The sequence below is a fragment of the Vombatus ursinus genome, unplaced genomic scaffold (genome assembly GCF_900497805.2).
Source record: "Vombatus ursinus unplaced genomic scaffold, bare-nosed wombat genome assembly UNPS02000749.1, whole genome shotgun sequence".
NCBI classification, from domain to species: Eukaryota; Metazoa; Chordata; class Mammalia; order Diprotodontia; family Vombatidae; genus Vombatus; species Vombatus ursinus.
This window is the reverse complement of record NW_020940527.1, coordinates 19,211,950-19,236,439: the sequence shown is the minus strand read 5'-3', so window position 1 is coordinate 19,236,439 and position 24,490 is coordinate 19,211,950. Positions and strand designations below refer to the sequence as shown.

Here is a 24,490-nt window from a genome sequence, read left to right as displayed (position 1 = left end):
GATTTCAAGAGGCTAATAACTGGGGGGAATCAAGAAAGGTTTCATGGAGAAGTTAACACCTGACCTGTGTTTGCTCTGAAGGTAGCTAGCAACTTGGAGGTGAGGGCAAGGAAATAGTATACTCCAGATATGGAAGACTGCTTCGACAAAGACACTGAGCCAAGAGATAGAATGTGACATATTGGGAAACAGCTCTCTGGCTAGCTGGACAGAACTGGAGAGCATGTGAAGAACAATTTGAATTAAGATTGGAAAGGTGTGGGAGAGTCAGGTTGCTCATGACTTTAAATACCAAATTAAGGAGTTTGCATTTTGTCCTAGAGGCAATAGGAAGCCACTGGTGTTTCTTTTATTAATTTGAGAGAGAGTAGAAAGGAGGGATATGGTCAAATCGGAATTTTGGAAAAATCAGTCTGTCTACCATGTGAAGGGGGCGTTGGAGAAAGAAGAGATTGGAAGCCAGAAGACTAATGAGGAGGTTATTTCAATGCACTAAATGAAAGGGAATGAAGCCTGAACTAGAAAAGAAGCTGTGTAAGTAGAGAAGGGGACAGATGCAAGAGAGATGTTGTTGAAATAGTATTTGTGTGGGGCAGCTAGGTGGCACAGTGGATAGAGCACTGGCCCTGAAGTCAGGAGGACTTGAGTTCAAATCTGGCCTCAGACCAACACTTGGCACTTACTAGCTGTGTGACCCTGGGCAAGTCACTTAGCCCCAATTGCCTTAAAAAAAAACTAAAAAAAAAATAGAATTTGTGAGGTCTAGAAATTGATTGCTTGTGAGTATTGTGTGAGAGGGAAAAGTCAAGGATAACTACAAGGTTGCAAACCTAAGTGACTAGAAAAATTTAATCATTTATTCAAAAATTATTTAGTAAGCACCTGCAATATGTCTTGCACTATACTAGGTACTAGGGACACAGAAGCAAAAATTAAATATTCACTGCTCACAAGGAACTTGCATTCTGTTAAGGAGGAAACATGGACAGCTACTAGAAAATACAAAATATAAACAAAGTAAAGCCCAGGTAATTTCAGTGGGTGCTGTCACCTAGAGGATCAGGAAAGGCTTCCTTGAGCTGAAATTTGAAGGCAGCTAGGAATTCTAAGAGGTGGATAGGAGGAGGGAATGAATCCCAAGGATGAGAGGTAGTATATGGAAAGGCACAGAGACAGAAGGTGGATAGTTGAGTACTGATAAGTGATCCAATTTTGGTGGTTCCATCATTAGAAATAAAAGAACTCAGAAAAGGGATGAGGTGGCAAGGAAATATAGTGATTCCTGTTTTCACTATGTTGTTTGAAGTGCCTACAGGCTATCCAGATGAAGATGCCCAACAGGCCATGAGGAAAATAGACCTCAGGGCTCAGGAGAGATGAGATAATTAAAGATTCTCTCTTACAGCCAGTTATAAAGATTTGACAGTCATCTCCATAGAGATGATAATTGATCCTCTGGCAACCAAGATCCCTAAGGGAAGAAGGTGAAGAGAGGTGAGAAGAGGACCCAAGACAAAAGGTTGGAAGATACTCACAATGAGTAGGATAAATTAGAAGAGACAAAAGGAGAGCAGTGTCATGGAAGCCCAAAGGAGAGAATGTCCAGGAGGAGGAAATGGTCAACAGTGCCCAGAGCAGCAGAAAGGTCAAGTTAAATGAGAAACCTGAGAGCTTCCTACATCAATGAAATTACAAATCTGGACCCCATCTAGGGGTGTTCTAGAGCCAGCTCTAACCAGCTAACCTATTGTTAAATTTCCAATGTGAGTATTTATACCTCAGAAATCAATAAACATTACAAATCAAGGCTTAATTTATTGTTTCGTTGATTATCTTATAGTGATGGGGAAAATGTTAATAGTGCAAACTAAAATTTAAAGTGGGTTGTGTGAACATTTTCTTTTCATAAAGATGGTTGTTAGTTAGTAGTATATCCCTGACCCAAATCACACCCATTAAAAAAATAAAACAAAATAAAATTTCAGGACTTGGGCCCATGCTTCTAACAGAAATCCTCAAAGAAAGACTTTTTATGTTCTGAAAGCATAAGGAACCAGAGAAGTGGAGGGAATGTCAATAGAAAGAAGACCCATATGCATCTGCATTCTGTAACCCTAAAAACAAAATTTAAGCCTATGCTCTTTCTGGCTTCATCACTGGATAGATGAGTGGTAGGTTACCCTGCTCAGGTATAAGACAGATTAAATCAATGATCTCCAAAGTCCTTTCCAACTCTGAGATTCTCTAAGTCAGAAACATAACTAACAGAGTAAATAGGACTTTACTCCAGGTCTCCAACATGGGAAGGGGTGTTTCTTCTCTATGGCCACCAGTATCCCCAACCTTCTCTTGATCTTCCAAAGCAACTGTACCCAGAAAGAAACTGTGCTCTAGGTTGTCATTGTACACCCTCCCTCATCCCCCAACACTGCCTCCAGTGATGAATGGAGCTACAGCCTTCACAAGCGGTACCCACTTTTTCAAAAATTATATTGTTTCCTGGGTCAGTGACATCACATCAGCCTTCCACAATTGAATTTTCTCCCAAGTCCAGTAGTTGTGTCTCTGCCACATGTCCATTGAAATTTAGCATTTCCTTCAATAATTTAAAAACATGATTGAAAGAAGGTACCATCTATAGGCTTTACCAAACCGCCAAAAAGAGTCCATGATATTAAAAAATAAGAACTCCTGCTCTAAGGCAGAATCCTCAAGAGAAATAGAGAAATTGAGGGTTTTAAGGAGGACAACAATGAATTAAGTGTCAAAAATGTTAGCTACTACTACATGTTTTGTATGAGGTGTCAATGAGCCATTGGTAGGGGATGGGTGGAAATTCATCTGCTTATTCATTCATTCAATAATCATTTATTAAGAGCCATAATGTGCCAGGCACATTAGGTGCTAAGAAAAAAGGACAAAAATGATACAGTTCCTGACCTCCAAGAACTTAAACTCTATTAGAAGAAAATTAAATAAACACAGATAAGCAAATTCAAAATAGAAAGTTGTTTCTGTGAGGGGAGAGCAGTAGCGATTGGAAGGATCAGGTGAGGCTTTGTGTCAGAGGTGGAACTTGAGCCTCAAAGGAGGCTGGTACTTCTAATCAATTAATCAGGCATTTGTTCAGTGCCTACTGTATGACAGATACTGTGCTCAGCCCAGAGGGGAGGAGTAAGCACATTTCAGGCATAGGAGACAGCCTGTGCAAAGAAAGGCACCAAGATAGGAGCCAGAATACAGTCTGGGGAACAGAGACTTGGCCAGTTTGTCAACAACATCAATATAGAGAGTCAAGTGCTCATCTTAGGAAGATAGGCTGGAGTCAGGTTGTAAAGCGCTTTAAATACCAAATTTAAATTCAGAACCACTGGAGCTTCTCCAACAGAAGAGTCACATGGGCAGAACTGGGCTTTAAGAATGGCTATTCGGCAGCTGGCTGATAAAGGGATTGGAAAGGAGTCTGTGGATTGGACGGATTCACTACAACCAATTCAGAAGCTATCACAACAATCAGTGGTAGAGATAAGGAGGACTTGAATTAGGGTAGTGCTCCATTCTTCCTAACTCCCATCCTCTCAGTCACTTAAGCTTACAACCTGGGTATCATCCTTAACTCCTTCCTCTTTATCACCCTTATTTCCCATAAGTTGTCAAGTCCCATCATTTCTACCTTTATAACATCTCTTGTGTATGCTCCCTTCTCTCCTCTGACAATACCTGGTTTGGTCCTCATTACCTCAAGTGTAGACTATTGCAATAGCCTGCTGGATGGTCTCCCTGAAGAGGGAGGGAGTAAGCATTGATTAAGTTCCTATTATAGGCCAGGCACTGAATTAAGCTCTTTACAAATATTGTCTCATTTGATCCTTGTAACAACCCTGGAAGGTAGGTGTTATTATCTTCATTTTATAGTTGAGGACACTGAGGCAGGCAGAGGTTGAGTGCCTTGCCAAGGGTCACACAGCTAGTGTTTAAGGCCAGATTTGGATTCAGGTCTTCCTGACTCCAGCCTCAGGCCATCTACTCAACCTCTTAGCTTCCTCTCTTCATCTGAACTGTGAACTCCTAGAAAGGTTTTTTTTTTTTTTCAATCTCAGTTTTCTCATACATAAGATGAGGAGGGTCGGACTGGATGACTTCTAAAATCTCTTCCAATTCTACGTGGATGATTTCGTGATACAGCACCTGCAAGCTCTCTTCCAACACTGAGATTCTGTGATTCTCAAAAGCAGGTTTCACCTGGGCAAATTTTCAGTTCCCATGAACACAATCATATTCATTCACACGTCTCGCTTCTGTTGACCAAAGGCAGAGGTCACAGCACCAGGAAGTTAGTCTTCCTAAGACAGCGCCGGGTAGGTTGGGGTTTCCTGAGAATTGGAGCCAAAGAACCAGAAAATCACAAAAGGAAACTTTTTGCCTTCTAACATCATCTAATTATCTTTGAGGATTGATGTTGGTAGAGAAAGAAAGGAAGGAGGGAGGGAGGGAGGAAGGAAAGAAAGAAAGAAAGAAAGAAGGAAAGAAAGAAAGAAAGAAAGAAAGAAGGAAGGAAGGAAGGAAGGAAGGAAGGAAGGAAGGAAGGAAGGAAGGAAGGAAGGAAGGAAGGAAGGAAAAGAAAAGAAAACCTCTTAAGGAAATTCCACAAATCCATGAGAAGTGAGCCCCATTGATGGCCTCCTAAAACAGGTCTTACTCAATGCGTTCTCTCTGGTTATGAATAAAAGACCCTTTGAGTGTTCTCTTTGGCTTTTTATGTTTTAAAACCTTAGAGTTTAATGGAACCTTAGAGGTCAGCCATGTCCAACTCTTGCTTGGAATCAGGAATCCCCTCTGTGAAACTGCTCATAGATACCATCTAGCAGCTAATGATAATATCCCCTAGTGACAGAGAACCCATTACTTCCAGTGGCAGTATTTCATTTTTGAGTACCTTGAATTGTTAGAAAGTCCTTCCTCATGTTGAGCCATATGTAGTCAGACCAATTCGTTAAAAAGATTGCTTTAGCAGCTACATGAAGGTCAGCCTAGAGGAGAGAAAGACTGGAGGTAGGAAGATCCATTGGAAAACTACTGTTGTCTTTACCCTCTAATTCTCTGCCACTCTGGAACATTGCTCCTAATTCTGGCCCCCGCACCCGCACCCCCCCCCACCCCGGAGCCAAGCAGAATAAGCCTTTTCCACGAGTGAGTCCTTCAGATCTTTAACAAGATCTACAATGTCCCCATCTAACTTCTTTTCTCCAAGAGAAGTATTCCCAGTTTTTTCAAAGAATTACCAGGTGACATTCCTTGTCATTTTTCTCTGAACATGATACAATCCTAAAATGTAGTACCCAGAGCTGGCCAGCACTGCTTGTTGATGTTTGAAACCATGACGCAGAGGCAGCAATAAGATGGAGGATGTTTTCATTGTGCCACACTGGCCAATGGGTGAAAAAATTCCTGGCACAAATAGCTAACTGTCAGCCTGGACATTTTGTCTGAATTTTTCTGATTTGTTTTGGTTTTCCTCTTTGAGCAGCTGAAAGTCATCTGAAAAAATAGCTTTCATGTATTTAATTTTCAATTGTTAGCACGGCACAGTTTGTTCCTAAAGAAGCAATTTCTGTAAATTTCCATTTGGGAAGAGATACCTGTGTTCCCAAGGCATCAGTAGCTAGCACTGATCTCATTTATTTTGGTCGAATGGCTTCAGACCAACTCCACTTTGTGGTGACACAGAGGTAAGAAAGTAAGGGGTCTCTTCCCATTAGTCCAGAGTGACTGCCACTAAAATATTTTGGGCAAGTGGGAATTTTTTTTAATCAGTGAGTTAAAGATGGTGCATTTATCAAAACTGCCAACAACACAAACCAGGGAGTAAAAGTTAACCCCTTAGATGACAGAGTAAGACTCCAAAAAGATCTTGATGATCTAGCCTGAATCTCATAAGATGAAACTCAAAAGGGATAAATATAAAGTCTCATGTGGATTAAAAAAAATCTACCTTACAAGTATGAAAAAAAAGTTCTAGGGTTTTTGTTTGTCTGTTTATGGCCTGGAAACTAAAGATGCATCCACAGTATAATATAGCAGGCAAAAAAGCTGATGCAACTCTAGGCTGCACTGAGGGGGAAAAAAAAACACCCAGAAATAGAGAAGTAAGAGTTCCACCATTCTCTGGTCTGGGAAGAGCACATCTAGAGTACAGGGTTCAGTTCTAGCTGCCAGAATCCATCTTATGTCCTGTTTCCAAAGTCTTTGCCCTAGGCAAAGACCAAGTCACTTCCCTGCTCAATAAACTGTAGTGGCTCCCTATTGCCTCTAGAATAAAAGGGAAACTCCTCTGGTCAACTTTTAAAACTCTTTACCATCTTGCTCCAACCCATCTTCCCAGCCTCATTATATGTTGCTCTGTTTCCTGCATTCCAGTTGAATTCACCCTCTGTCTGTTCTTTCCCTATGACATTCCATCTTCCATTTCTATGCCTTGCACTAATTGTCCCCATGCCTAGAATGCACTCCCTCTTCACCTGTGTCTCGTAGAATCCCTCCCTTCCTTCAAGGTACAATTCAAGCTCCATATAATCTACATGAAGCCTTTCCTGTTCCCCCCTCCAAATGCTAGAACCTTTTCCTCCCTAACTACCTTGTATTTAATGACTTTGTTTTTATTTTTATTTATTCTCTTTATTCTGTATACATATTCTCTTTACTCTGTATTTTTATACACGCACACATATATGTGCTTGTTGACTCTCACTGTAAGAATGTAAGCTCCTTGTAAGTAGAGATTGTTTTATTTACTGTATTTGCAACCATGGTTCCTAACACATCTGACATAGAGAAACCAGGCTCTCAATAAATATTTGTTGGTTGTTCAATAAGCTGTCAAGAATCCAAAGGTGGGCAGCCAGGATGGCGAAGTCAAGTCAAGTCAACCAACACTTATTAAGTGTTTACAATGTGCCAGGCACCTGTGCTAAGCCCTGTAAATACAAAGAAAGGCTTTGAGTCCATGATATATCAGGAGAGACTAAAAGAGGTGGTGTTTTAGGTGGACAAAACGACAGTGGACATATATATGAAGGACGAGGATGGTGCCCTATATGTCTGGAGGAAAGTGCTACCAATTTGAACTACCTCCTTGATAACCAGCAACAAGCCTTTGGAGCTAGTGTGCAAAGACTTCTTGTCTCTGGAATGAGATAAAAACCTAAGCAACATCTTAGTGGTGACAAACCATTTCACCCACACACACAAGCCTAACCAACTGGGAAGCAGAAGAGACCAAGGTATTGCGGGAGAAATATTTTCAGTGAATGGTTTCCTTGCTACAATTCAATCCAATCAGGGTTGAAATGTGGAGAGCAAGCTACTCAAAGAATAAGGCAACCTAAGACTGCATCCTATCCTACCCTCCAACAGACCCATAGACAGAGCATTTTAATCTTACCTGGCTGACCATGCCATGGGATCCTGAAGCCTGAGCAGAAGACTCAGTGGCATTAGGCTTTGCTTCAGACTAGTTAATGTATGTGTGAGAAGCATGGCTGCATTAGAGTCACTGAAGATGAGAATGATATAGACTCATGATCAATCAGGCAAACAACAAACATATAATAAGAGCCTTCTACTATATGTACCAGGCACTGTGCTCAGGTTGGAGATACAAAGAAAAAATGAAATCATCCCTGTCTTCAAGAAGCTTACTACATTCTAACTAGTGCCTCATTTGACTGCTTGACCACCTGGCCGTGACTTTGTTGCTAAAGAGTAGAGAGAAGAAAAAACAATGCTCAGTTCACTGTCAAGAGCTCCAGCTAGGGCAGAGGGCTATGCTGTGAAATCTTGAAGTCTTGGAAAAATACAAGGGAGAAGACTGCCAGAGAGTCACCCCTGCAAAGTACTGACTCTGGGTTCAAATCCTACTTCCAACAGTTATCCACTCCTTGACCTTGGCTTAGTCACTTCATCTCTATGGGCCTCAGTTTCCTCATCTGTAAAATGAGGGTCTTGCACTAGATGGCTTCTGAAGTTTCTTTCAGTCCTAGAGTTATGAGCCTATGATTCTAACAAGTAGTGGAAAGGCTGGGTAATCTGTCACTCTACAGAACAGCTTCAATAAAGAATGGGCAGGGCCTTCTGAAGATGACATAACACAACAGCCTATCATCCATAATATACAAGAATGTGGGTAAGCCAAGAACTTAAAAAACCTGAGAAGGACCCAAACATCTGTTAATTTTAAGCTGCAGTTTGCAAGTATAATAATATTCTGCTTCCAGAGAATTTTTCAATCACATTATAGAAAAGAGCCTGGCTCCCACATCTTAAGGGATAGCACACAAACATCTTGTAATTGCCTGAATTCACACACACACACACACACACACACACACACACACACACACACACATTTTCTGCATATGGTTACTCGCCCCAAATGAAAACAGGAAACAGAGTAAAAACATTCCATGAGAAATGACACCCCAACTGTAATAATACCTGATAATTTATTTAATGAATTCTAGCTTTCAGTAAATGAGACATTACATGCAAAATCCAGTCTCAGAGGAAAAGCTGTGCGGTACTAATATAGCTGCAATTAAGTAGCAAAGAGGAAATGTCATCATGCTAAATGTTAGAACCCCAGGACTCACTGGATTCTTTCTTTATTTAACAGGAGAGAGAAAAGTCAAAGATTTTAACCAATAGAGAAAAGGATTCTTAAGAGGAGATAAGTGAGTCCCATTCAAGAGCTGGGTTCCTCTTCAGTAGCTAGCTCTTTTCTCAACTGCCAGATTCTATACTCTTCAAAGTTGTCTCCTTGATTCCTTAGATAGCGTCTCTTATTTCTTAAAAACCACCAGGGGTATGGGAGATCCTTGGAACAGCCAACAGCTAACTGCCCTATAATTTCATCAAGCTTGATTGAAGAATTTTTTTCATACCTCATGAAGGAATAACAAAGTATAATTTTTACTTTTAATATGTGAACAATTCACATAAATAATATGTACTTGTTTTCATAATTCTTTCCTATTATGCATTCCACATGTCATAGAATCATAAAACATGAGATCTGGAAGAAAACTGACACATCATCTAATTGAACTGCTTCATTTTAGTTATGGAAAAACAAGGCCCAGATAAGGAAAGCGACTTGTACACAGTAACTAAACAAGTTAGTGGTAGAGATGTGTCCAGAACTTAATATCCTGACTCCATGATCAGAGCTTCTAACACTGTACCCCAAGTACAGTAACGTATCATCCTGGGAAGATTATAAATGCCTCAAGAACAGAGGCCATTTCTTCCATTTATTGTGTATCATCCACATAATAACAGCACAGTGGTCTGTGTATAGAGCATAAGAAGTGAACTGTCCACTAACAAATCTCACAGGTGTTTTTTTCATCAGAGCAAAATTTAACTTCTGGTGGAGTTAATGAGCATCCATTGTTGACTGGTTAGTTTGATTTGTCTCCCTGTAAATCAGCATGTACTTCCATGGTATGTTAATAAAGATTATTTCCATTGGATTCTTTGGGTCTGGAGGTTTCATCTATCAATTTTATATGTACATATATATATATATGTATATATATATAAGTGTCTGATATTCAATCTCATCAAGTGTACATTTGGCAAGGCAAAATGGCACATAAGCATTAATCCATTTGCATATATGAAAACAACAGCACGAGCTAAGAAATGAGTCATCGCATTTGGCTAGGAAATTGAAGCTCTTGATGTCCAAACCAAACTCCCAATCTCCCACATGAAACAGTTCATTCATATCAGAATATGGAAGCAACTTATTTGTCCAACAGATGGAGAATGACTGAACAAAAAGGAGCATAGTAATATAATGCCTTATAAACCATGACAAATAACCGTGAACCATAGGTTCAAAAAGAATACAAAGAAATATGGGAAGATTTATATGAAGCAATGTAAAGTGAAGTAAAGAGAATTAGAACAGTATATACATTGAATGCAACTATATAAAAATAGCAGCAGCAAATTGTGAAAGAGTGAGCAGAAGAGATAGAACAAATAAAGCTTTTTATTATTTTGTTGAAGTTTATGGTTTTCATTTTGACAAAATATAAATAGTGGCAATTATGAGACTTTGTGATATATGGAGTATGTCCAGAAGAGGGCAGCCAAAATGCTGAAGACACTTAAAGCCATGCTATCTGAAGATGGATTGAAGGAATTTGGCATAGAGAAGAGCTTAGAGAAAAGAATGAAGAGGGGCATGACTGGAATTAGGTTCTATGATTCTCTGTTCTCAAATATTTAAAGCAATATCATGTGAAAGAAGGATTATACTAATTCAAGAAGATTGTCTTGTAGATAGTAGATGCTTAATAAATGCTGGTTGAATTGAATTGAATTCTTCTTGGTCTAGAATGGAAAAAGTAGGACCAACCCATGGCAGTTACAGGGAGACAGATTTCAATTCAAAGTAAGAAAAAACTTACTAACAATTTAAGCTGTCTAAAATGTTAAGGGTTACCTTGAGAAATACTGAGTTCTCCATCCCTGGAGTCCATCAAAAGGAGGCTTTGGGAGAATCATTTCGGGGGGATATTGCACTCAGGTTTAGTGGTTTGGATGGTGTTGAGCTATATGATTTTGAGATTCCTTCTAACTCTATAATTCTGTGCCACCATCTGCCCCACCCTCATTTTCACAGGGCCACTGGTAGGCTTAACTGAGGCTATGACTCTATGTAATTATTAGGAGATTTTTTAAAATGAAAAAAAATAATAAAAAACAAACATAAGGAGATATTCTTACCATTTCTGTTATTTTATTATTATCACAGCAGAGACAGCCTGACATAGTAGATTTGAGTTAGTTTCTGAGTCAAGAAGACCTGAGTTCAAGTACTATCTCTGGCATATCAACTGTCATTCAACTCTGCAGTGCCCCCAGGAAACTCTTTAAGACCATAAATTATGAAATATTTTCTGATCTGTGATGATAGAGGGAGTTAGCTCGCCAGATGTTCCCTATACCAATGAAATCACAGATCCACTCCAAATTATTGTCACATGTAAATTCTTACCACAAAAATATCATATAAACAGATCTCTTGGAGTCAAGAAGAATTCCAAACTCTAACCAAGCTGATGTCTAGTAATATTCCACACTACAAAATTTCAATAGGATAATACTCCTATTAAAAAAAGAAATCATAATAGATTAGAGAAATATAAATTAAAACAATTCTGAGGTACCACCTTACACCTATTAGGTTAGCTAACATGTCAGAAAAGGGAAATGGCAAATGTTGGAGGGGGTGTGGAAAAATTGGGACATTAATGCACTGTTGGTGAAATTGTGAACTGATCCAACCATTCTAGAGAACAACTTTGATGGTTTCATGAAATGCTGGGAAGAATTATCTGAACTGATGCAAAATGAAGTGAACAGAACCAGGAGAATATTGTACACAGTAACAGCAATATTGTACAATGATCAATTGTGAATGATAGCTAGTCTGATCGATTCAGTGATCCAAGAGAATTCCAAAGGACTTTTGATGAAAAATGCTAGCCACCTCCAGAAAGAGAGTTAATGAAATCTGAATACAGATTGAAGTGTAATTTTTCACTTTCTTTATTTTATTGCTTTTTTGTTTGTAATATGAATAATATGAAAATGTGTTTTGTGTGATTCCATATGTGTAATTTATATCACATTTCTTGCCTTCTCAATGTGTGGGGAAGGTGGTGGGAAGGACACCATGAATGATATGCATTGGCTGTCCAGGGAGAAACCATCTTGGGATTAAGTACTCAATATCAATAATTCTCAAATATGGATACTCAAGAATTAATGGTATAGGCCCATTTTGCTGAGAAAAGATTCCTGGAATTTGTGCATTATTTTACCAATTTATCACAAAGCCAAGGGATAAATAAAATAATGCAGATTTTTCATTTGGGAATACACTGAGGATATTTCTAGTTCCCCAAAATTTACTTGTGACAAGTCATATGCTTTCCAAAACATGTACAGTTTTGAGTTTTTGGTAATTTGTGATTTCCTATTTTCACAGAGCTTAAGACAGTCTAAATACACAAAAGTAAAAAATAATTTCAGGTGAAACAAGAAGCAGGGTGCAAAAATGTTACCCAAGAACAGGCCCGAGCAGTCACTTGTGTACCTACCACAATGTACCTTTCATGGAACAGACAGAGGTTATAAAATTAATCAAGAACTGTGGGAGAGTGTGGGGAGGGAAGAAGATTGTGATATCATTCACACTGCCTTTGTCAAGTACTTTTATTGTGAAATATGGAGTGGAAAAAGTTCTACTCCCTTCAGGGACTCTTAACTATGACTAAGCAACTTGGGCCTCAGAGGTGGGCAAAGGGCCAAAACCATATCCATCTTTGATGCCTCCCTTTCCCTCACCCTACTCATATGATAACCTTTCAAGGCTTACTGATTTTACTATTGCAATATCTCTTGCATTCATCCCCAGCCCTCTCAAAATCTACTGAAACCTCTCTAGTTCTGGCCTATACCTCTCCTTTTTCAGATTATTGTAATAAGTTCTTCATTGCTCTTCCTGCCCCCCAGCCTATCTCTTCCAATCCATCATTTACATCACTGCCTGAGCAATCTTCTAAGCAGTGCTCCAGTCTCATCATTACCCCTTAACTCAAAGCATTCATCAAAAAAGAAAAAGATCCTTGCCCCAATTAGGGCCTTTCCTTTTGTATTCTTTTTATTCTCTCAGTGTCCTCACCTATTTCTTTTTCCTCTCCAATTTCAGAGATGGGTTTCCTTCACGCCAGAGTTACTCCCTCCATATATCACATCAATCCTACCTCTTCTTCTGTCTTCCATGACCATGAATCATCAATTATTTCCTCTTTCATGCATTTTCAATTTCTTCCTCTCTCCTGGCTGTATTACTATAAAGACCAAGTATGTGTATACCTTACTATATATTAATTTATTCCCTCAAGTTTGCTTACAGGCATTCTTTAAGTAAATTTGTTTTCTGTCATTGGAAACTTACAAAAGGAACCAATGGCCTAGAACCTCAAGTTTTAATTAACATTCATTTAACATCATACCCAATTGTAATACAGTTGCTATTTACACTCATTCTAAACCATCAAAAACCTAAACAATGAGCCACAGAGGCTTACTTTTGGTAAAAAGATTGTCTAGTCCAGAGGTTCTTAACTTTGAGTCCCAAGAAGTCCATGGATAAATTTCAGGGAGTGTCCACAAATTTGGTTTTTTAATATTTTATAACTACATTTCAATATAATTTGTTTCCTTTATAATCCTAGGTATTTTATTTTACGTGCATACAAACAATATTCTGAGAAGGGATACACAGGCTTCACATGATTGCTAAAGGGGTCCATAACACAAAAAAGTCTAACTATAATTGCACTTCATACACATGGAGAAACTGAGGCACTGAATTGAAATGGCTTGTCCAATCACACCTAGCTAGTTAATGGCAGAGTTAGACAAGAACTATGGTCACCTCACTCCCAGTCCAGGACCCTTTCTAATACTGGGTTAGGTTGCCTTTCTAAATTAGAGGAATTGGAATTAATAGTTTCACTGGACACTACTTGAGTAATCCCATGGTAAAACTGGTGTGAGAATGTTACTTCTTAGCTCATGGGTGCACTGAGACAGCTCCTGGAAGAAAATACCTCCAGGAAGGTAAGCTAAAGCAATAAATACACTTTTCCTAATGTTCCATGGAACTATTCCAATGTTATGGGTTAAAACTCCATTTTGAGTTATGCAATCAATGGAGGGAGGGGAAAGGAAAGTGAAAAGACCACATGGCTGGGTGTCAAAAAACCATGGTTCTAGTCCAAACTTTGCCATTAATTATTTGAGTGACTTTAGGAAAGCCACTCAACTCCCTGGGCCTAGGTTTATTCATCTGTGTAATGTGGGGTATTAAACTAGATTAAATAATCTTGTTACAAAGTCATGACTGCTTCTCCAAAAGTCTTGGGAATGGAAATCAGTATGCCTTGCAAGGAAGATATTTCCAGGAAGATAGGCTTGAAGAGTAAATATGTTGTTTCTTAGTGTCCCATGGACCATTCTTGTTGTGTGGGTTAGAATTCTCGGTGAGAGAGAAAAAGAGAGAGGAAAGAAGAAAAACAATAAAGGAGTTAGGAAGGGATGAAAGAGAAAGGGGAGAGGAGGGTGAGAGAAAAAATGTGGAAAACCACAATTTTTAACAGACATTGACCAGCCAGAAGGGAGGGCATTCACCTACACCGAAGCCATGGAAGAAATCAGAACAAGAAAAATTAGGCTGTTGACTGGGTGACTTGATGACATCATGGCTGAATAATAAAAGTCTTCACACTAGTTGCTGTACCTGAAAGCTCCCTACCCTGTATTTCAACTAGCACATCCCTGCCAAACATTATTTCCATCTTTCCACTCTTCTGCTTAGGTCCCTGTATTGACTTTCCACAGATTAACAGATCAGGAAGAATATGTAAGATTGAACCCAGTTCAAATAAACAGGCTCCAAATAAACATAAAACTTGAGGTTCTAGGCCATTGGTTCCTTTTGTAAGTTTCCAATGTCAGAAAACAAATTTACTTAAAGAATGTCTGTAAGCAAACTTGAGGAAATAAATTAATATACAGTAAGGTAGTCAAGTACTTGGTCTTCATAGTAATACTTGTAAACAGAAGGTTCACAACTTGAAATTGGCATAGAGACAGTAGTCTGGTACACTATGTTTCCACAACTTGGTTGAAAGGGCTCCTGGCATTTCTGAAACAAAGTTGTCTGGCAATGGTATTTACAAAGATCATTAGCTATGGGACTAGAAGAGACTACGTTTTAACACAAATGGCTCACATAATACAGAAAAGGGTTGTTTTGGTTTTCAATTATTTGATTGTCTTTGATAAGAGGATATAGACAAAGGCTTTCAAAAATGATTAAACTCATAATATTTACATTGGCCCCACCACCACATTCAAAAAATGTTTATTGAGTACCTATCATATACAAGGCCTGTGCTAAGCACTGAGAGAGATATAAAAATGAATTAGACAAAGTCCATGTCCTCAAAGAGCTTACAGTATGGAAGGCAGATAAGACTAGGATATAAACAACTAGTGTTTAATGCAAAGTTATATACTCCATTTATACACTTGTCACAAAGTGCTACTCGAGATCTAAGGAAGAAAAATTCCCTAAAGTGGGGAAGCAACCCTGTAAGGTTTCATGGTGGAGGTTAAATTTAAGCTTTGCCTAGAGGTTGGATAGGATTTCCTCAGACAGAGGTTTAGAGTCAAGATGAGGCATATTCCAAATATTGGGAACAGTGTGAACATGAAAGCAAAGAGATGGGCAAACAAAGGATTTCCTTCTGAAAGGGTGAACATTTCAATTGGGCTAGAGTACAAAGCTTATAAAGGGGATGATGGGTAAAACCCATTAAGGTATATTGGAGCTAAACACTGGATGGCGTTGAATGACAAGCTAAAGAAATTGGCTTTTATTCAATAGGCATTGGGGACCCATTAAAGTTTCTCAGTAGTGGCATGACATGATCTATGCATTGTTAAGATTACTCTGAGGACAATACATAGGAAGGATTGGAAGGGGAAGGGACTAGAAGTTGAGAAACAATATGGTCCTGAGTGGAGTGGTGAGAAGGAAAATGAGGGAGCAGATTTTGGAGGTAAAAAGAATAAGACTTGGCATTTAATTGTTTTATTAAGAGTGAGGGAGAAATCTGAAGTGTCAAGTCTTGGTGACTGGTAGAATGGTGAGTCTACTCAAGGCATCTAGAAGGTGAAGTGGATAGAATGTTGAACTTGAAGTCAGGAAGACCTGAGTTCTAATCCTGCCTCAGATACTTGTATTCAAATAATGAGGAAGTTGCCAAGAGGCAAATAAAGGTTTCATACATGGGGAAAAGTCCTCATAATTAGAGCCATCCAAAAATGGAATGGGCAGTTGGCCTTCCAGCAAAGGCCAGACGGCCAGGGGGGATTCTTCTACATGAATGGATTGACCCAGATGGCTTCTGAAGTCTCACTGAATTCTGAAATTCTGTCATTCTATGACTTGATAGCTAAGGGGTAACTTGTAACCTTGGCAAGAGGTCATCACCAGTAATTTGATGAATATTTTGGCCACAATAACTATTGAAGAGGACAAAAATACAAATTAGGGCTCCATCTAGCAGTCTCTGTTTCTGCAATGAAGGTAGCAGAGTAGCAACAAAGAAGGTAGAAGTCATTAAGAACCAAACTATTCTTAGACTGTTTACATTTACTTAACTCTTGGTTAATTAAATTACACTTTTATGTGCCATCTTAATGTGAGTGTCCAACAACAGAGGAACTGATGATCCACTGGAGAAACTAGATCACAACCATATTCCCACTCTTAAAGTAAATAAGGCCAGGAGACCTGAGACAGGACGTGTTGAGTATGTTTAGTAGATCCTCCATGGGAGATTATAAAAGAAATGGACAAGAATCTCAAATACGAAAGTTTGGAATTGCTCAGAACTGCTTTGGTCCAGGAACTACCTACATTGATGAGATCACAGATACTTCAAAAGATCCAAAGTCTGAGGTCAAAAAAAGTCAGAGCTCTTCATTCAAAGCTTTTATACCATTTCTAGTTTTTATTATCTCTTTCCTTCTATTGTCTATTAGTTTCTTCATTCTATCTAGGTTTATTTGATATCTCCCTTTTCAAAGCATGTGAGAACTAGAAAAGATGTTGGAGTTCATCTAGTTTAAGAGACCAAATGACATTGACACTAAGTCAATAGAACAGCTACATGACCTTGAATATTATGGAAAAGCTTAGAGAGAAATGATTAGGACGTGCGATGATATTCCTATTCAAATCACCAACTTCTTTCTCATCCAAATCTGCCTAAAAATTAACATTTTCTGAAATGTTTCTATCTTAATTATTTCCTGAAGGGTTTTTAACCATAAAGATGAGAAGGCAGGATTGAGAAGTGACAAGAAAAAAAAATTCATCTCTCACTCAAGCACTGAGCCAAGTGCTTTTACCTGATAATTATTTAGGAGTGTATGTGTGTGTGTGTGTGTGTGTGTGTGTGTGTGTGTGTGTGTGAGTTTGTACATATACATATTTCTATGTATGTATATGATGAACATGTATATACACAAGTATATACATATATGGCTAGGTAATTAATAGACCTATGATTTCATTAATAGAAGGAAATTTCCAATGAGGAAATTTCCTCTGTCAACACAGGTCTGCACTTCTTTGCAATTTAGTCTTAGAAAGCTGTCAAGAGCACTAAGTAATTTGCCCAATGTCACACAATGAGTAAATATCAGAAATTACAACTGAACTTAAGCCTATTCTATACACTGTACTACATTGCCTCTTATAAGATGTGTATAGAGAGAATATATGTATTTGTGTGTATATGTATACATTTATATTTATATGTGTATATGTATACATATATTTAAATATAAGTTATCTCTTCCATATAGTGGGTGCTAGGGGCACAGCACCCCCATAATCTGGAAAAATCTGCATAAAATTTTTGGCCCTCCCTTCATACCAGAGAAGAATTCTGAATTTTTTCTTTTTCTTCTATGAGATGTTTATAGTACCTTCTTGTAAAATTTTGGTTAAGTATTTGGTCATAGGCTATACGTAAGTCAATGTTACATAAAAATATTTTTCTGTGTCATCTGCTACCTTCACATGTCATCTGCAGCTTTCAAAAATCTCCCCAAAAATTCCCATTTAATTTCTTGTGCCAATTCGTGATATATCAAAATTGCAATAGGTAAAATTGTGATGTGGAAGGGATAACTATATACATATACACAAATTCACTTAAATCTCTAATTTTGTGAGTACAAACTAGATTGCTATAATTAATGGGACAGGGAGAACAATGAAAAAATATCTGTTAAACATCCATGTAGCATAATTTCTGACTTACATGTTAAAATTCAACCCTATAAGGCAGTATGGTTCAGGCCAAATCCCTAACTTGCCTAAATTAGCCAGATAAGCACATTAATTTTTCACTTCATTTCAAGTCATAGTCAAAGAACATAAGCTAAGAGATATTTGGTTTGACCTGAATTATTTTAACTCGACTTTGAACACATGATATTTTTAATGGATTAAAAGCAGACTGGAACACCATTATGAGAAAAGAAAATATAAGAAGTAATTCAGTTGGTCTCAAAAAAGCAAAACAAAATACCAGGAGCCAGGAAAGTAATCTGGAATCACAACTTTTCCTCAGGTGAGGGCAGGTTAACTCAAGAAAAATACAGCAAAGTGTAGCCATCATTTTTAATCAATTTTATAAAAGATTCTGCAGGTAGATACTGGAAGGTCTTCCAAATAATTTGGCAAGAGCAGGTCCTCATATCAAAAATAGCTACACAAGAGTCCGGGTCATATCCCTTGGGCACAGAGAAGCTGTCAATGAGAAAAAAGAGAGAAGTGAGTCAGTTTACCACCAATATTCCCCACTATATAGTCAATGTGACCATAAGGGATATCAAACATTTTATTATTATTGATCCTATTACTGAGCACCTCCTACTAAAGCCCTACTCTAATGCTTCATGATGGTGCAGAAACGGCCCTGGGGTTTCAAAGTCTATGCCAGCAAAATACAAATTCTTCAGGTCCTATGCCAAGCTGGAAAGGCTTCAAAGTAAGAACCAAGCAATGGACTGTATATTTTTCAGCTACCATCTAACCCAGATAAATCTGAGAGGCAGAGGGACTCACTTCCATGTTGGTTGCCAGGTAATGAATTATTTCAACCAAAGTCTCTCATAAAAATTGTCAACTAAAGCATAAAGGGACTGTGATTGATGGAAAGAATGGCCCCACCTATGTTATCAAAGGTCTTTTAAGTAATGAATATTGGGAGACAGAGTATACTAGACTCAGATTCTTGTTCAGACTCGGTTACTATTAGCTTTGTTTGCCACCATGCTTCAGCTCCCTTCTCTCTCCACCCTTACAGCCCCCTTCTTCCATTGGTGAGTTCTTCTCAAAAACACAATTTTGGGGCAGCTAGGTGGCGCAGTGGATAGAGCACCGGCCTTGAACTCAGGAGGACCTGAGTTCAAATCTGGCCTCAGATCAAACACTTGACACGTATTAGCTGTGTGAAAAGTCACTTAACCCTAATTGCCAAAAACAAAAGTCAAAAACACGATTTTGAGGGAGGGCCCAGACCAGTCATCCATCATTCTTTGGACTTAATTACTACCCTCAGTCCCACTTTTCAGCCCCCATCTATCCATTCATTGTCTTTCCCCATTAGAATTTAAGTTCCTTGAGGTCCTTATATTTATATTCCCAGAGCTTAGCACAATGTCTAGCATATAGCAAGCATTTAAATGCTTGTCATGATTTGACTTGACTTTGAGCCAATCATTTTCATGTCCTAAACCTCTATTTCTTTATTAATGTAATAGGGCACTGGCCAATGAGAGCCCATTCCTTAGGAGCATGAAGATATTCTCTGCCTGATGCAATCCTCCCATGGTGGCTGGGTGAGCCCACATTGGAAGTTTATGGTAAGTAGAATGATGGTGCCTAGCTCTCCGCTTCAGATCATATGTAGATATTCTGTGCCTTCTTCCTCCCTCCTTACTAGGCAATAAAGAGGAGCCTTTCGGTTGGCTGCTAAGTGCAACTTAGCCTAGGATGGCATTAGCATTGAGCTTACAGTGCACCAAAAAAAAAAAAAAAAAAAAAAAAGAAAGCCATTCTTTTAAAGACAAATGCCTAGCTATGACACAATTAGATATAAGGTAGGTAACAGACCCAGAAACTGTCTCAGAAGAACAAATGGGTGGTGAGGGCAGGTCCAGAGCAGGGGAAGGTGTCCTAACCAGGAGGTCAGGGAAGTTGTGCTACGCTCACAGGCATCTCTATGGGGTCATTGGCAAGTGGAGGCCCCACAAGTGTGCACATAATACCTGACATTGTGCTGGACAGAGCCCTATAGATCATCCCTCAAGACAAAAGTTCATTTTTTTCTAATTCAAGTATAATTTCACTTTTCTGCCTATTAAAGTTCAACTTATTTAATTTAGTTCAATGTTACAACCTTTCAAAGTCTTTTTTTTTTTTCAATCCTGGCTCCGGTCCTCCATGGGTTAGATAACTGACCTAGCTTTTTATCATCTGATAATCTAATAAGCAGCCTTTGTGTAAGTCACTGATTGCACAGGACTGATCCCTGGGGCACTCCCCTAGAGAACTTTCCTAGCTGATACATTAAACATACAACAAACATTTATTAAGGGTTTTTCTATGTGCCAAGGATTGTTCTGTACCCTGAGGGTACAAAAAACCAAAAAATGTAAAAACTCCCTGCTCTTAATGAGTGCACCTTCTAATGAAATATATAGCCATTAATTATTATTCTTTGGGTCAAACCATTTAACTGGTTCTGAAGTCATCTATGTACTAGCCTATACCTCTCCATCTTGTCTAGCATGAGACACTTTGGTAAAAATCTAGGTAGGTTATATTGCTTTAATCATTCATAGATTTAGAACTGAAAGGGACCAAAGGCCATCTAGTCCAACTTGCTCATTTTACAGATGACAAACAGATGCCCAGACTAAATGACCTGCCTGAGGTCACACAGGTAGTAAGCAGAATCTTAACTGAGGTCTTAACTGAGGTCTCCTGATTTACAGTTTAGTAAAGCTGTCAGAAAAGAAAGTAAGATTAGTCTGGCATAATTTATCCCCCCCCCCAAAAAAGAAAGTCATGCTGGTGCTTTATGCTCACCACTTTCTCTTCCAGTTATTCACTGACAAATGAGATCTATTTCTTTCCCACTACCCTTTTTCTTCAATTGGGAGATTACAGATTATTTTTTTTAAAAAAAGTCCAAAACGAATCCTCAGACTCTAATCAGTAAAATAGCAGATGATTTCAGCGGACCATTGAGAAACTATACTACCCACTAATGAACTAATATGCAGAATGAGACTCTTGAGTTTTTGGACATGGCCAATATGGAGAACTTGTTTTCCTTGACCACATAATTGTTACAAGGGTTTTAGTCTTTCTTTTTTCTTTCTTTTCAACTTGGGATGGGAAAGGGAAAAATATTAATGCTTGTTAACTGAAAAATAAATTAATATTAAATTTAAAAAAACCAATCCTCCACCAATCCAGGTTATCCCTATGCCACAACACAAGCCCAGCCAGCAGAGGGCCTCCTGGAATATTCAGTCAATTGAGCCAGGCGCTCGCCGGAAGTGAAGGCAGTCCTGGAACGCAAGGCCTGCTGGGAGATGTAGTCCATCCTCGGAAGCAGGGCTTAGCAGTGAGAGAGCCCAATCACGTTCGGCCCCGCCTCCTGAGCACCCGAAGACTCGCGGGAGTCGGAGCACGGGCGTGTGCCGAGAAGAGCGCCGAGGTGCGGTTGGAAGTTGACGGTCGTCAGTTGGTCGAGCCCGCCCACGTGACCCAGGAAGTCGCCAGCCCTCCAGATGGAACTACCCACAGCTGAGGAAGACAGCAAGCACCGCCCGAAGGTGGAGGGCCTTTTTGAAATCCCTGATGAGCGACTTGACTGTCTTCGTTAGGACATCCTTGCCTCGCAGGAAGGGATATTTGGCTTTGGAAATCATCTTAAAGCCATGAGTTTGGAGAAGAAAAGAAGCGTACCGTACCACCAGATGAAGACTCGTGATGAATCCCCGCCCGCAGCCCGTCCAGTGAGAAGAGAGCGCCCATGTGAAAAAGGAAACGAAAGCAAAGACCCTTCCAAAGTGACCAGCACCGTCAGGAAGCTCTTCGGACACAGCATGCAACCCAGAATGCGGCAGGAGCTCATCAGGGTTATTGCAGCAAAGAGAGAAAAGGAATATGTCCATTTTCATAAGTTTAGGTTCTTTGTTGGAACGTGGAATGTGAATGGCCAGTCCCCAGACAGTGGGTTAGAACTGTGGCTGAATTGTGATAGAGACCCTCCCGACATTTACTGCCTTGGATTCCAAGAGCTGGATTTGAGCATGGAGGCATTCTTCTACTTGGAATCCACCAAAGAGCATGAGTGGCTGGCATCCGTGAAACAAGCCTTGCATTTCAAGTCTAAGTATAAGAAAGTACAGCTAGTCCGCCTGGTTGGAATGATGCTACTGATATTTGCCAGAAAAGAGCATTGTATGTATATCCAGGATGTTGTGACAGACACCGTGGGAACTGGACTCATGGGGAAAATGGGGAACAAAGGAGCTGTTGCTGTGAGATTTATGTTCCACAGCACTACATTTTGCATCGTCAATTCCCACCTGGCTGCCCAGGTGGAGGATGTTGAAGGTAGGAATCAGGATTATAAGGACATCTGTGCCCGAATGAGTTTCCTTGTCCCAAATCAGGGTCACCTGAATATCATGAAACATGATATTGTCATTTGGTTGGGAGATTTAAACTACAGGCTTTACATATATAATGCCAAAGAAGTGAAAAGGCTTATTAATAGGAATGACCTTCAGAAGCTCTTAAAGCTAGACCAGCTAAATATTCAGCGTGCAAACAAGAAAGCTTTTACTGACTTTACAGAAGGAGAAATTAGGTTTATCCCCACATACAAATTTGACAGTAAAACAGACGGATGGGATTCCAGTGGGAAGTGCCGGATTCCAGCATGGTGTGACCGAATACTTTGGAGAGGGGCAAACGTTAATCAGCTCCGCTACCAGAGTCATATGGGGCTAAAAATCAGTGACCACAAACCTGTCAGTTCTCTGTTCCTCATTGGAGTGAAAGTTGTAGATGACAGGAAATACCAAGAGGTATTTGAAGCCAGTGTTCAACTCATGGACAGAATAGAAAATCACTTTCTTCCTTCAGTAACCCTCAGCAGGAGAGAATTTGTGTTTGAAAATGTGAAATTTCAGCAACTGCAAAAGCAGAAATTCCAGATCACCAACAGTGGTCAGGTTCCCTGTCATTTTTCCTTCATCTCTAAGCTTGGTGATAGGCAGTACTGCAAACCATGGCTTCAAGCTAAGCCCCATGAGGGCTACTTGGAGCCAAAGAAGACATTAGACATTTCCTTGAGTGTCTATGTTAGCAAAGATTCTGTGCCAGTCCTGAATTCAGGGGAAGATAGTATGAAAGACATTCTTATCCTTCACTTGGATCATGGCAAAGATTACTTCTTGATTATCAGTGGCACTTATCTCCGTAGTTGTTGTGGCACATCCTTGGAAACTTTGTGCCAATTGAGAAGACCAATCAGAGAAGTTCCTGTTTCCAAACTCATAGACTTGGAGGTGACTCCTTTGGAGGACAGTATCAGTGAAAAACCCCTTCAAATTCCCAAGGAACTCTGGCTCTTAGTGGACCACTTGTATAAGCATGCCTGTGACCAGAAAGATTTGTTCCAGACACCTGGATCACAAAAAGAAGTTGGGCAAATTATTGATTCCTTGGATACTAGCATTCGTAAGACAGTACCTGGCAGTAATCACTCAGTAGCTGAAACACTTCTCATCTTCCTGGAAGCTCTGCCAGAGCCTGTTATCTGTTATGAACTATATCAACGATGTCTTGACTATTCACATGACTTCCGCCTCTGCCAACAGGTAATTTCACACCTTCCACAGTGCCACAGAAACGTTTTCTGGTACCTTATAGCTTTCCTTCAAGAACTCTTAAAGCATTCTGAAACTAACAACATTAATGCCAATATGCTTGCTAATCTTTTCTCAAGTCTCATACTGCGGCCTCCACCCAATCTAAAGGCAAGACAGACTAAGAACAATCACCAACGTGCTGTCCAGTTTCTCTTGGGCTTCTTGCTTGGAGGTGATAAACACTAACTCTTCCTCCCTCATTTTGCCATACTCACCTCCAAATTCGAGGACAAAGGAATCTCAGGCTGTGAATGTTCAGAACTGATTTGAGAGCATTCCTCTTTGTCTCCAAAAGGATATCTACACTCCAGCTTTTTGGCTGTTAGCTTTTGAAAATCTATACCTTAAAAGTACATTAGGGAAAGTGAGTCTTCTCCTAGGAACCCCTTAATCCACAACACACTAACAACATATCCTGTACATCAGAGGACTTAAGACTCATCATGTTGCCAAGCCAAAGAATCCCATGTTTTGATGTTTTGTGCTTTATCTTTGTGGGGCAAAGAGATCTGTATTCACAGTCCAAAAAAAAAAAAAAGTCCAAGATGAATTCCAGCCCTGGAGTGAAGGTAGCATACAGAGTCATTCTTGGTACAGAAGTTCCTCCTTATGGATGCTGTGCTTTTATTAATGCAGCTTAAGGTAGTCTTGGTCCTTTTTGGCCACAGTGCCACACTGTTGATTGATATTGAGCTTGCAGTTCACTAAGAGCCCCAGACCTTTTTCATACAAACTGTTGCCTATATCTCTTATCTATCCAGAATTCACACAGCTAGAAAAACCAAATAGCCAAAATCACTTT

At 39.4% G+C, this 24,490-nt stretch overlaps 1 pseudogene; it reads left to right on the top strand.

Annotated features, from left to right (window-relative positions):
* Window positions 1-21,684: 21,684 nt before the first annotated feature.
* LOC114039706 lies at window positions 21,685-23,874 on the top strand (annotated as a pseudogene).
* Window positions 23,875-24,490: the final 616 nt, after the last annotated feature.